We start from the raw sequence: 11,386 nt of genomic DNA on the forward strand, positions 1-11,386 counted from the left end.
CTCAGCCCTCCTTTCCTTTACTACTGCCATAAACCAAAGCAGGAATAACATTAGGTTAACCTCTGCCCTCTTTCTTAACCTATCAAAAGCCTTTGACATGGTCAACCATGAACTTCTCATTCTTTCACTAAAATCTATTTCCCTCAACAAGCTTGCTATCCAGTGGTTCCAGTCCTACCTGACTGGTGGACAGCAGGCGGTACTATGGCAGGGCAAACTCTCCAGCCAGTTACCTCTCACATGTGGTGTCCCTCAAGGATCCATACTAGGTCCACTACTCTTCTCGATTTTTATCAACAACCTCCACACTGCTATCCCTAAAGCCACCTGCATCCAATACGCAGATGATTCCACTCTCATCTGCTCAGCCACCTCCCCACCTTACTTGCAAATCTTAACCCAAAATACATTTAACACTATTGAGAACTGGCTCACCAATAAATGCCTACTTCTGAACCCCAATAAAACTAAACTTCTACTCTTCTCCCCCACTAGTAGTTCCACCACACTTTCATTCTCTGTCACATCTAACAATGGTACCACTATTTCCCCAGATAATCACACCAAACTGCTACGGGTTATCATAGACAATAATCTCAAATTTGACCTACAGGTCAACAAAACCATACAGTCCATCAATAAGAAGCTTGGATCACTGTATAGAAACAAGACATTTTAACCCCACTGGCTAGGACTGCAATTGCCCGATCACACCTACTCTTTACTCTTTTATATGCCTCGCCTGTCCTCTCAAACCTCAACAAATCTGAACTAGATAAGCTGCCCCATAGCTACAACCATATTGCCAGATTTACCACTGGCTCCACCTATAGAACCCACCACTGCCAGAACCTTAAACAACTAGAGTGGCTAGAACTGCCCAGCTTAATTCAATTCAATCAACTCTTAATAGCGCACAAAATTTTGTACCACCCTGAGGATACCCCCTCACTTAAAAATATTATTAAGCCATATAGCAACCTAAGATCCCTACGGACAGCCAATAAACTACTGGTCCAAACCCACAAAGCTAATAACTCTGCTGGTGAATCCCTGATTGCCAACTTCATTGGCAAAACCTGGAATTCATTGCCAAACTATATAACCCTACAATCCTCCAAAAGTCTCTTAAAAAAACTCAAACAGTATCTCAAAGTGAATTGGCTATGCCCATGTACCAACCCTGATTAAGTTATAAACTAAAAGCACATTCTGCAATTATAATAACTTGTAACTACATCACCAAGCTCTGCTTCCAATCTGATGTCTCTTACTTTTTATTGTCTGTGAGTCCCTACTAGGGAACACTACTAACCCATTGTATATGATCACTTTGTTTTTATAATTGTTTGCTAACTTCTGTGTAATCTATGTAAGTTTGTCTATGTGGAGCTTTTCTTCCCAGGCCTCCACTGAAAATGGACATGTAGACAGTCAGACTAGCCTGGTAAACAAATGTAACATAAATAAATAAATAAATAATCTGGACACTGGTGTCATCCATGTCTTGATCAGAGGTCATTTGGCCTCCAGCAACTGAATACAAGTACAATGCCAGACTGTGACACCTAAAGTAATTCGACATTCTGCATTTTATGCTTATGCATAAGTGCAAATATTAGATTCCCTGTGATAGTTTCTAATAAATTCAGAGATGCGGAGTTAGGAACACACTGAAAATTGTCACTCTCCTCTCAAGGATGTTATTACATCTCATTTGTGATTTACATGGCAGTACACTGCCTTTGTCTGTAAATGGGGTTTAGAAAATGTTGCTTTATCTGGTGAAATATTTATTTGATTTTTGCTACAAACATAATCAAAACATAATGAAGATATCTTATGGATATTAGTTTCACCCTGTATCCTTACCAGAACATATATCTCCAATGAAAACTTAAGTAGAATGCTGAATGTTATACTGTGATAGCAAAATGCCTGTAAATGTCTATATATATATATATATATATATATATATATATATATATATATATATATATATATATATATATATATATTTAAACAAGAAAAATCTTTATTAAATTATCACACATGATATAGGCATTTATATAAATGAAAACAAACCACACTGACATAATTTTAGTTGCAATCCTTATACATCATTTATAATCTAACAGTCATTGTCAGTTACAGATTACCTGGCTCATTCAAATCCTGTCTGCTTTTAAACCTTGTTCCTCCTCTGCAAGTACTGTTCACACAATTCTCATTTTTTTCCATGTAATTTGCTCCTAACCTTTTTGAATGATCCCAACTCCAGTTGTTTTTTTTTTCTCTGCTACTATATTCGCTACTTCTAGTACAGTTGGTTTAGACTTTGGCTTCCATTTTCTAGTAGCTGCTTTTTGGCAGCCACAATAATTAGACTCAGCAAGGCCTTACTATGTTGATGCAATTCTGATTCTGTATTATGGCTCAAAAATTAATTTCCTTAGTTACACCAATTTGCTCACACAGTAGCTCTGACAGAGTAGTCTGCAGGGAATCTTTAAAGTCTGCCAACTCATTACATTCCTGAAAATATGTTCCCAATTACCTCTTTCTTCCCCACCACATCTCCAACATTTTCAGTCTACCTGAGGAAAAATTATTTGGAGTCTACTGGGGGTATAAAAATATTTATGTAAACACTCCCAAGGAAAGATCCTAAATCTTCTAGACTTTGCTGCATATTTGGGAGATATACAAATATCCACTTTTTTCTTTGTGAATTGCTTATCCAATCTCTCTTCTCATTCCTTTCTAATATCTCTGATTGATTCTTATAGTTATCATGCAATATTCTGTATGCTCAACTAATTGTTCCTTTTTTAACATTACCTTTTCCTCTCTAATTATTTGCTCCAAATACCTTGGTTCTTTTGCCAGTTTTCTCCAGTAAATTCCAGCCGCCTCTTGTCTGTTGTCTATATCCCTAATTGCAGTCATCCCTATTGGCAGAATCTCCTTTTGCCACTCCCATGTTGGTTTGTTTTTAGAATACCTTGTGCTACTTTATGAATATATTTTGCATGATTTTTATTTTCCTTAAGGATCTGCATCGAAAATTTCAGTCTCTACTTGCTGGTTGATAAAAAATATTCCTGACCTGTGTATAAAACTAAACTGACCAAAAATATTTTAACTGCTTGTATCTTGCTATCCATATCCATGTAACAAAGCTTCCAATTTCTCAGTTTTTGTATTATCTTTTGTTTAGTCTCTTCCCACATATCCTTGACTGCTACACCAGAATACCTTTTAAACCATACTCCTAAGTACTTCATTTTATCATATTATATCCTCATAAATATGGCTATTGCTGAACCAACTCATGTGTGGGTATGTAATTTACAGCTATTGCCTTTGTTTTAGCTTCATTAATTTTGTGTCCTGAAAAGATTTGAAACTGTCTCAAAATATTCCACAATCCTGAAATATCATCTTCTGGTTTTATAAGGTATAAAACAATATCATCTGCAAATACAGCCAGCTTTTCTTGATTACCATATCAATTATATCCTTGAATTTCTGGGTCCCTTATTTTCCTTGCCAATGGGTCTAACTATAATACAAATAACAAAGGGAAAGAGGACACCCTATCTGGCCCTCTCCTCAAATAGAAATTATCAGAGAGGAGTCCACCCACTTTAATTTTCACTGCTGATTCCTCATATATCCTCCTAATCAACCTTATAATTTTATCACGGAATGCAAATGTTTCCATTGCCCTGCTAATAAACTCTTAGCTTACTCTGTCAAATGATTTCTTTGCATCAAGACCCACCAACAACAGTAGTATTCTGTTACATTCTGCTCCCCTCTGGATCATCAGTGTTCTGTTAATGTTGTCAGATGTTTGCCTCCCCTCCACAAAGTCACACTGATCCATATCTATCGATCTTGCATTATCTTCTCCATTCTTTTAGCATTACAGACATAAACACGTTATAGTCATGGTTTAGGATTGAAATGGGCCTGTATAAAGCTAGATCTGATTGGTCTTTACCCTCTTTAGGTATTACAGCCACCACTGCTTTCTTCCAGGATCTTAAAGTACTGATAAACAAAGCCTTCCTGATTTTTTATCAGTTTTTCTCTCCTAGCTTCCAAACCTCCACAGGAATAGCATCTATTCCTGGAGAATTCCCTGTAGATTAGCTATATACCACCATTTTTATCTCATCTCTTCCTATCCTGTTAGTAATTGAACCTCATCTACCTCTAACTTTGGCATATTTAATTCTTCCATAAACATTTTCATTTGTGCATTTTCTTGATTTCCACATTTTACTGATTTATGCAAACTTTCATACAATTTCCAAACTATTTCTAGTACCTGTACAGGATCTGTTATCTTCCTTGTTATAAGCTCCCTAAGCTTGGTGACAACCCCTTCTACTTTCTCTTGCCTGAGTGATGCTAAAAGTTTTTGTGCTCTGGAGTTATCAAAAAACAGTTGCTTAACAGCAATCTTTCTAAACTTATCCATATGAATGAAGTAATTTCTTATTTTCTGTTTAGCATACTGCAACTGCACCTATTCTTGTTCTGTGAGATTTCCCCATTCTGCAATAATTTAACATGTGTCAGTCCCTATCTAAATAATTCTTGTGACTTCTTACCATACCTCTCTTTCATTTCCACCCTATTTTTAAACACTTTAATTTTATCCCACTCCCTAGCTATATTTTCAGAAAAAAATTATATCTTCTCTAATAGCTGAATAATTTCCACTACCCATTCTTTAAATTCCTCTGCTTTTAATTATCCTGTGTTTTTATTTTAGTTATTATTGGCACATGATCTGAAATAGTTATTAGATATGTATTAAAACTTTCGATTAAATGCACGTTCTATAAAATGTAAGTTCTGTCTACTTAGCCCGGTTTTTGTATCTTGGGAATAATATGTCAATTCACTCGAAACTCCTACTTCTGAATTCACATTTTTCATGCCAAATATTTTCACAAATTTCTTGAGAAATCTACTCTCCTTTGTTATATTTTCCATTCTGGGCCCCCAGACAGATCTTCACAGCTGCAAATCAAATTTCAGCTCCTACCTATAAGTAATATTCCCTACTGAAAGCTGATTATTTCTCCCAGAATTTTCTTAAGCTCCATTGTAGTAATTTTAGGTGGAATATAAATACATGCCAGTGTAATCCTTCTCCATTGCCAGTAGTCCCTTAGTACTACAAATCTACCATTATCTTTTTTTCTCCTCTTCTGTCACTACTGGAGCTCCTCATGCAATTAATAGAAGTATTCCTCTTTTTCTATGTCCCAAGTATTCCACTGAATAACCATCCTGAATACCTTTCTTTATCAAAGTCACATGATCAGTTCATTCCAAACATGTCTCCTGTAGCACAACTATTTGCACTCGACATTTTTTATTATAGCTCATTATTCTTTCTTTTTTGTATATATATATATATATATATATATATATATATATATATATATATATATATATATCAGAGAGACCATTAACATTTAAAGATAATATAGAAAGTTCACAAAATAAAATGCAAACCAAAAAGCCGAAAAATATAAAAGGATCCAGGCCACCATTTGAGGCAATAAAAAAACTTTTTATGTAACCAATACAAGTACACAAAATGAGCGCTTTCGTCTAGTAACAAGACTTCATCAGATGCAAAACACACCTGCTACTCATTACATATATACCATTCTGTTAATACATACCAATTGGTGTTTAAAGAGAACACACCTATAAAAATAATTTGTGAATCTATACATCTCTAAATTAATAAAATCCAGGCAGTGCATACTATGCATATAAAATGCCTTAATGTATTTAAAAACAAAATAATGAAACAAGAATAATGAAATAGTGAATGTACCAATAGTCACTCCACATTTGAGTGATTATGTAAATAAAATATGAAGTAAAATGAAAAATAAAAAAATGAAAATATATATAATATGTATGACATCCTATGTACATAAAAAAATAGACGTGTCAACCTTATTCAACTATTTTGCAACTACAACAGGCCAAATATTTTCTGCTTTGATTAATAAAACTGGTTTAATTGTCACATATTCATTTAAGCCAGGTGGAATGAAAGATTTTAATCTAAGCTGCCATTTTAATTCTTTATGCAGCAAAGCGTTTTTGATATCCCCACCTTTGAATTTTTTTTTTTCAATGATATCAATGATACCAAATTTGAAATCATTGAAGGAGGGGCAGATCACTGAATGTTTAAAAAGAGCACTAGTCTCTTTACCAGTTCTTATGTTGTACTGATGCTCATGCATTTTATCTTTGAATGCCCTCTCTGTTTTTCCTATATAGAATGCATGGCATCCTACACACTTGGTCATGTATACAATCATCCTGGTTCTACAATTCCCATTATGAAATCTAAAAACACTGTTCAAACCATTATTTAACCTGATCCATGCTTCTTTACAGATAAGATGGCATGAACTACAATTACCAGATGAAGTGGTTGCTTTAAAAATGTTAGTAACCCTATCAACCTGTTCAAATTCTCTTTTAAAATTTTTACCTGTTTTGTAGGTGAAAAGAGGTTTGGAGCCAACCACATTATATATGTCTTTATTTATTTTAAATGTATCATTAATAATATCACTAACTAATAGAACTAACAGAACTAATGATGGGTGCTGCAAAAGAAAGTTTTGCGTTTAAACATGGACAAGTCCCCACTGGGCAATGCTACACTTCTTTCAACACCCGGACTACGCAGGACAATGATGGGTGTGCTAGTATACAACCAAGTTCCAACAAACGAGGTACTGTTTCATTAGTTCAACAGTCTTTTAGCAGTGGTAACGGTTCTGTGAACGATGCTAATAATGTGGACGCAAATGGAATGTTAAACAAGACTCGCTTAGTTCCCTCTTTATGTTTTAAAGAAGTGATGGAAAGGAACTATGAATTTGATATTAATTCCACAGAACATTCTACCAATAACTATGGTAGTACACAGGGGGAATATTATGATGATGTGCCAACTTTAAAAGAAATTATTTTTTTATTTGAAAAAAAAACTTTTTAAATTGAAATGTCTACAAATAGATAATGGTTATTTACATTGTTGTTTGAATCATAAAATTATCCCACAGGGACTGAGATTTTTTAAGTATCCCTTTGGTATAACATATACTGAAGCAGCTTTAAAGGATTTTCGTAGCTTCTTTGATGAATGTGGTATGGGCTTGATTTCACGTTTGATTAAATACAATGACATAGATCTATCAAAGTTGATTGATGAAACTAATAGTTTAAATGCTGATATTATTAATGATATTTTGTTTTCAGAATATGAACAATTGTACAAAAGGGTTTTGGCCAAGATTGACAAAAGGACTCAAAATATTTATAATAAAAAGCAGAAAAAGTTTATAAGGGACAAACAACAGTGTGGGGTGGGTAAAGCTTATCCAGGGCCACTTAGGAATTACAACAACAAGGTTTCTGGAAAGATATACTCTTACCAGAACAATAGGGATGATAGGGAAATAAAATTCACTGAGAATAGAGTCCCAATACATGAAAGGCATACATCATGAGATATAGTTACACACAGGCCCCTAGATGAACTGTATTCCTTTCCTGAACAAAATGAGAATTTTTTAGCACTAAGAAGGTCGGAGCGATTAGCAAACAAGATCAGGTATCCCTCAGACCCAGGCCACACATCGGACACATATGGGATGAGTTATGGGTGGAAGAAGGTAGTGAGGAAGGGGAAATAACAGCAGTTGAAGATACAGAAGGCATCTTAAGTGAATATAGGGGCTTGATTTCACGTTTGATTAAATACAATGACATAGCTCTATCAAAGTTGATTGATGAAACTAATAGTTTAAATGCTGATATTATTAATGATATTTTGTTTTCAGAGTATGAACAATTGTACAAAAGGGTTTTGGCCAAGATTGACAAAAGGACTCAAAATATTTATAATAAAAAGCAGAAAAAGTTTATAAGGGACAAACAACAGTATGGGGTGGGTAAAGCTTATCCAGGCCCACTTAGGAATTACAACAACAAGGTTTCTGGAAAGATATACTCTTACCAGAACAATAGGGATGATAGGGAAATAAAATTCACTGAGAATAGAGTCCCAATACATGAAAGGCATACATCATGAGATATAGTTACACACAGGCCCCTAGATGAACTGTATTCCTTTCCTGAACAAAATGAGAATTTTTTAGCACTAAGAAGGTCGGAGCGATTAGCAAACAAGATCAGGTATCCCTCAGACCCAGGCCACACATCCGACACATATGGGATGAGTTATGAGTGGAAGAAGGTAGTCAGGAAGGGGAAATAGCAGCAGTTGATGATACAGAAGGCATCTTAAGTGAATATAGGGGCTTTAAAATTTTCAATTATACATCAACTATTTTGACCAAGGAACACTTTGTTCTTTTCTCTAAAGGATTCAAATTTGTTAAATCTAATTATGGGGATATAGCCGATCTCTTAATAGATCTCAAACTGTATCTTAGAAAATTGAATTTAAATATTTTGTTTAACAATAATAAGAAAGATAACAACATTAACGGCCCCTCTGTGATGGTGAGAAGTAGTACATACAACCCACCTCTCCATCCGGTTTTATTAATGTTTGAAAAAATAGTGACAAAGGAAATTTATGAGGAATATGCAAGAAATAAATGGAAGACAGGACACTCCAATTTAACAACAGATGAGCTGAATTTATTACATGATTTACAAGGTCAAGGAACTTTGCGCATTATGAAACCTGATAAGGGAGGGCGGGTTGTATTGTTTTGTATACAGGAATATAATAATGCCATTATGAATATCCTTCTAGACACCTCCACATATTCTCCGGTTTTGAAAAATCAGATAAGTATAGCATATAGGAGAATTGATTCATTATTGGAGGAATATTTGTTGGATGATAGGATAGATAGCAAAATTTATAATTATCTAAAACAGACCCATCCCACTATCCCGAATATTTTTGGCGTGCCCAAAATTCATAAATCTATTAGGGAGCCTCCTTTCAGACTGATAGTGTCAGCTAAGAATTCAAAGACACACTCCCTGGCAGTATATGTTGACAACTGAACTAAAGAAATTGTGGCCAAAACAGCACATCTTATAAAAGATTTGTGGGAATTTTTAAGTAAATTAACTAAATATTTATGGACTCAAAGTTGTAGTTTTTTGACCACAGACATTAAAGATCTTTTTACTAGTATACCCAGGATTGAAGGACATGAATACTTTGCTGACAGTCTTTACAAGTACTCTACCCTTCCTAAAGACAAAATTTCCTTAACTTTAGAACTTATGGAGGTGATACTGGACAACAACTACATAAACTTCCAGGGAGAATATTACCAACAAGTGAGTGGTGTGGCAATGGGTGCAGCTTGTGCTCCCATTTATGCCAACCTAGTATTGCTGGAATGGGAAAACAGGTATGTATTCCACAGTTCCTTCTATAAGAACATAAGGCTATATCTGAGGTTCCTTGACGATATTTTTATATTGTGGGATGGAACAGAAAATACACTGGAAAAATTTATGGACTATCTTAATAGCTGTACCCCCTTTTTTACCTTCACACACACATGGAATGATAATAGTATCACTTATCTTGACACTACAATTATTAAAACACTTAATGGATTTAAATCAAAAAATTATCGTAAAAGCATGTGGTGCAATAGTTACCTGCACTACACTAGTCACCAACCCGAGCCACAAAAAAGAAGTCTTATTAAAGGTCAAGCTGTAAGAGTGGCAAGAATGACTTCTGAATATGGTGACTTGATTAATGAGCTTATATATTTTGGGAAATAAAATTTTGGAAAGGGGGTACCCTGTGGAGATGGTAAAGGAAATATTAGATGAAGTATACAGAGGGTGGGGGACTAAATATAAGGCTTTGTTGTGGCAAACCCTACATAAGATTACAGAAAGGGAAATGGAAGGAAAAAAAACTATTATGGGGCCTGTGTTATGGAATACAATATGTTTTCTGAATCATTTATTAATATTGTTAGAGCCAATTGGAATACATTTAAAATAAATAAAGACATATATAATGTGGTTGGCTCCAAACCTCTTTTCACCTACAAAACGGGTAAAAATTGTAAAAGAACATTTGAACAGGTTGATGGGGTTACTAACATTTTTAAAGCAACCACTTCGTGTGGTAATTGTAGTTCATGCCATCTTATCTGTAAAGAAGCATGGATCAAGTTAAATAATGGTTTGAACATCGTTGTTAGATTTCGTAAGGGGAATTGTAGAACCAGGATGATTGTATACATGGCCAAGTGTGTAGGATGCCATGCATTCTATATAGGAAAAACAGAGAGGGCATTCAAAGATAAAATGCATGAGCATCAGTACGACATAAGAACTGGTAAAGAGACTAGTGCTCTTTTTAAACATTCAGTGATCTGCCCCTCCTTCAATGGTTTCAAATGTGGCATCATTAATATCATTGAAAAAAATAATTTCAAAGGCGGTGATATCAAAAACACTTTGCTGCATAAAGAATTAAAATGGCAGCTTAGATTAAAATCTTTCATTCCACCTGGCTTACATGAATATGTGACAAACCAGTTTTAACAATCAAAGCAGAAAATATTTGACCTGTTGTAGTTGCAAAATAGTTGAATAAGGTTGACACATCTATTTTTTTTATGTACATAGGATGTCACACATATTATATATATTTTAATTTTTTATTTTTCGTTTTACTTCATATTCATATTTTATTTACATAATCACTCAAATGTGGAGTGACTATTGGTACATTCACTATTTCATTATTTATTATTCATTATTCTTGTTTCATTATTTTGTTTTTAAATACATTAAGGCATTTTATATGCATAGTATGAACTGTCTGGATTTTATGAACTTAGAGATGTATAGATTCACAAATTATTTTTATAGGTGTGTTCTCTTTAAACACCAATCGGTATTTATTAACAGAATGGTATATAGGTGTGTTTTCTATCTGATGAAGTCTTGTTACTAGACGAAAGCGCTCATTTTGTGTACTTGTGTTGGTTACATAAAAAGTTTTTTATTGCCTCAAACGGTGGCCTGGATCATTTTATATAATACAGAAAGTGTCATTATGTTAAAAAGCTATTTCCACATTTTATGTGTAACAGCTTTTTTTGTTACATAGCTAGTTTTAGATTTTGGGTTATATGCATACACTTATGTTGGGCAGGTTGATCTTTCATACAGATGTTTCTTGTCATATCCATTTGTGCCTATGTCGTATCTTACTAAACTTTTTGTTTTATTGAAAGCCCTCAAATTAAAAAAAAAATATATATATATACCCCAATACACCGTGTGATGACCCCAC

Source organism: Protopterus annectens, chromosome 15.part0, assembly GCF_019279795.1.
Source record: "Protopterus annectens isolate FY-2018-M chromosome 15.part0, PAN1.0, whole genome shotgun sequence".
Lineage (NCBI taxonomy): Eukaryota > Metazoa > Chordata > Ceratodontiformes > Protopteridae > Protopterus > Protopterus annectens.